This window comes from Cervus canadensis, chromosome 15 (genome assembly GCF_019320065.1).
Source record: "Cervus canadensis isolate Bull #8, Minnesota chromosome 15, ASM1932006v1, whole genome shotgun sequence".
Classification (NCBI taxonomy): Eukaryota; Metazoa; Chordata; class Mammalia; order Artiodactyla; family Cervidae; genus Cervus; species Cervus canadensis.
Genome location: NC_057400.1, coordinates 1,353,473 through 1,357,839, shown reverse-complemented (window position 1 = coordinate 1,357,839; position 4,367 = coordinate 1,353,473).

The following is a 4,367-nucleotide window of genomic DNA, read 5'->3' as shown; positions in this document are numbered from 1 at the left end:
CTATACAAAATGTTACCATATAGAACCAGTCCTCAAGGAATAGGGGATAACTGTGCATCAGGAGATAAAAGGGTGCACCACACAGATCAGAACTACTGATTGGCTGCAGGTCTATGAAATATAAAAAGAAAGCAATCCTATTTTAGGTGCTCAGCTCCTAAAAGTGATCTACCTCCAAGGAAGCACAGCTTCAATGACAGAAATCTCCTTCATCTATGTCTCCTTTGTATTCCTCTTTTAAGTCAGTCTGAATGCAGGGGCTGTGACATTTAGGAAACATGAATAGTCCTAGTCCTGCCACATAATGGGCTTTTGTTAATATTTATTGAAATGACTACAATAATGGAGTCACTGGGGACAAGTCTTCCTGGGACTCGAGATAAGTCTCTTCCTTGCTCTGAATCTCCATTTGCCTATCTTTAACAGGTTATATGAAGAGATAGTGAGCTAATCTCTAAAATTCCCTCCAAATCTAAGATTTTATGATCCACAGGTGCTACAAGTCTGCCCACACTGAAAGAGTTAGCTGTTGTCTGTGAGCAATTTTTCTGTGGTGACCAAAAAAGGTCCTGAAGATAATTCAAGGAATATCCTCACCATGACAACCATTGATTGCAATGTGGTTGATGAGCTGATTTCCTAGGCAAGTGAACTTAGGGCATTTGAGAAATTAGGTGATAAGCCAAAGCAGACACAGAAATCGACCACTTCTCTTTGTTCTCAGGAGCCCTGGTGGTTTAAGTGCTTTTTAAGTCTCCTTGCTGTCGTTACAAAAAATGTGAACCCCTCTTTCTTCTAGCCCTTCTCTTACTTTTCTCAAACTAAGAAAACAACTGTAGTATCTAAAGTTACTTGGTTCTAATGCCGTCTTTGCTGATAATAAACTTCTCTTATTTAATTAGGACACCCTGAAGTCTATGTTTTAAAAAAATGCAAAATAACCAATATTTTCAAGACATACAGTGTCACCCAAATAGCTCAACACTGATTTCTCTTGAATGTAAGCTGATTACACACAGGCTTAAATGCTCAGAGGTCCATGGAAATACAGCTCCCTTTTTGCCTCTAACCATTTTCTCTCAGTTATGGATGTGCTATTTTAGTAAATTAGCTGAAAAATGTTGTGCTTGCAGTTTCTTCAAACCTGTTTCACAGCCTTTCTTTTCCAAGTTTGGTTGGAAGATACCCAAGTGGTTAGGGAAACAAACAAAATAAATAAAATCCCCAAACAATGAACAAACAGAAAACAAAACACAAATTAGCAAGCTGGAAATGGGGGATGATTCCTCAATATCCACATAGCTTTTTATACACCTTACCTATGTATTACTCTGATTTCACATTTCTTCAATGATTTTTTAGGTTCTGTTTTAATATCTGTAAAAAATACCGTTATGCATGTATTTCCCCGTGTGTTTGTAAACAGTGCTACAGCAGACATGGGGGTACATGTATCCTTCTGAACCGACGTGTTCTCCAGGTATATGCTCAGGAGTGAAACTGTTGAATCATGAGGTAGCTCTAGTTTTAGTTTCTTAAGGAACCTACATAATGTTTTCTGTAGTGGCAGAAAGTGTAGGAGTCTTTCCTTTAGTCCACACTCTCTCCAACATTTATTGCCTGTAGACTTTTGATGATAACTATTCTGACTGGTTTGAGGTGGTAAGTCACTGTAGTTTTGATTTGCGGTTCTCCAATGATCAGCGACGCTGAGCATCTTTTCATGTGCCTCTTGGCCATCTGCACTTCTTTTTCAGGGAAATGTCTGTTTAGGTCCATCATTTTCTGCCATATAACTGCTGCCAGTTGAAAGAGAAATATCATCGTATATTCTATGTATAAATAAATTCATAGGTTTATAGGTAAAATAAGCTGAAACTCCTATTTTCCTTCTCTGTCTTTAGATTGTTTTTCCTGCCTCTGCTATTCACTGTTATAGCAAAGAGTAAAAGTTAAGTTGCTCAGTCGTATCCGACTCTGCAACCCCATAGACTATAGCTTACCAAGTTCCTCCCATGGGGTTTTCCAGGCATGAATACTGGAGTGGGTTGCCATTTCCTTCTCCAGGAGATCTTCCTGACCCAGGGATTGAACCCAGGTCTCCCACATTGTAAGTTGATGCTTTTCCCTCTGAGCCACCAGGGAAGCCATGTTGGCAAAATCCACACATTAAGCCATTAAGCAATGAACCCACAGCGTGTGTTAGATTTCAACCTAAGTCAACTACATGTTTTATGAGCACAAGCTTTACAAACGCTGTTTTAAACACTTATTTGGCAGCTTCAGGTTATGTCCAATTCAATATCCTACTAGCATTTATGATAGGCAGGTTGGAACCATATTTGTACCTAGACTTCACTGGTGGTTCAGTAGGTAAAAGCATCTGTCTACAATGCGGGACACCCAGGTTCGATCCCTGGTTCAGGAAGATCCCCTGGAGAAGGAAATGGCAACCCACTCCAGTACTCTTGCCTGGAGAATCCCATGGATGGAAGAACCTGATAGGCTACAATCCATGGTGTCGCAAAGAGTCAGACACGACTGAACGACTTCACCTTGACCCGCCATTATCAACTATTCCACCTATACCTGCAATATGCTTCCTGAAATTATTCCAAGTTGATCATTCAGCATGTTTTGTGTGATGCCTCAGAAATTACAGACACTTCATTCTTTGGGTTTCCTTCAATGTATAAAAATCTGATTATCCAAGGATTATGCTGTGGGCATTTATCATCTATTTTGATTGATTGATTGATGGTCTTTAAATAAGTGATTTGATGTACATTGATTTTTAGATTCCAGGTTTATGGGTAGATTAAGATATATCAATGAACAGTACATGATCTGCTTAAACAGCCTGACAACTCTTGATTGACTCACAATCTGGATACTGCAGGAGGCAGAAAAGGACCCCTAAATGAACAGGTGGTCAGCAGAAAGGTATACCTGGTTATGAGAAGGAGAAAAAAGTTACCCAAGCCAAAAATACAGAGAAATGCATTTCAAAAAGCTGCAACGAATATGAAAAGGAAAGAAGAGAAGGGCAGATGCTCATGGTTGAGTCTGCAAATAATTCCTGATATGGAGAATCAGACTATTTCCCTCTCTGATGATTATGAATAGAAATAGAGATTATAAATATATATTTCCTTAATTAGGCAGGAGAATGCTAGTCAATCATGTGTCATTCTCCAGTCATAGACAAAGATCAGAGAAAAATAAAACAACTCTTGTGAAGGTTATTCTGTGAAAAAACCTCCCAGCTCATATCCCACTAGACAAAAAGTATTTCTCTAAGTATCCTCATGCTCCATTGAAAGCTGTTACCAAGGACTTTGGAAGAGAGAAAGCCTGTACTATTTGATGAGATCCACTGAGCATAGGAGCCCAATCAAGTTTGAACTTTGTTGTGTAGCGTTTTTGAAGAATGTGATTCCTAAAGACAGCCATACACAATTTAATGAACCAAATATGTGTCCTTCAAGTACCTCATTTGAAAGCTAGTATTATATCTTCTTGACTCTGATAAGATCCACTTCCTTTGGTCATGACCAATTAGTTTCATGAAGGAAATCTTTCCTTGTATTGAATAGCAGCATGAAATGCCTGCCATCATTCAAACATTATTTTTTTATGTATCAGATCAATAATTGTAACAGGAAAGGGCATGTTAGGGTAACTGCTTTGAGGGAAAGAGTGAGTGAAGATCTGGGAGAAAGAGATCATAAACTCTTCTTTTCTCCTTCTCTGCTGCTTACCTCACAGGTGTCTGCAGAGAAAATGCTAAATCCCGCTTGCCTTTAGGTGACTCCTAGAGAGTCACAGATAATGGAGCATGCTCTTTACCATTCTTTTATTACTAGACTTGTTAAACATGTCAGTGTACTTCTGGACACACAGTATTTTCTACACACTTCTCTTATTATTGGGGAACATGAGGCATGGAAGATTCCAGCATACCAAATCCTGAGGTTATATTTCAAGGCAAAAATAAGCCAAAGTATCTTAAATACATTTTTTATTTCCTGGAAAATATGAAACAAAGGCTGAATCTATTTGAGAGGGGAAGTATTGGTGCCTATGTGTATGCATATTTTCAATAGAGGAGGAGTTGAATGTCTTCACCTTTCAGTCTGACCTCAGAGATAAAAAAAATTCTACAACATGGAATTTATTTAGCATCAGGACAATGAATGCAATAGTAGGTGTGGGACACAAAAAGCTAGTAAATTGAATAAATCTTTACTGGAAAACCATTATGTATTGTGCACTAAAAAGAAAAAAAAAAAACACCTTTCAAATAGTTTGGAGATTTCATTCAGTAATTCTCAAGGAATAATCATATATGAAAATTAAAATATAAC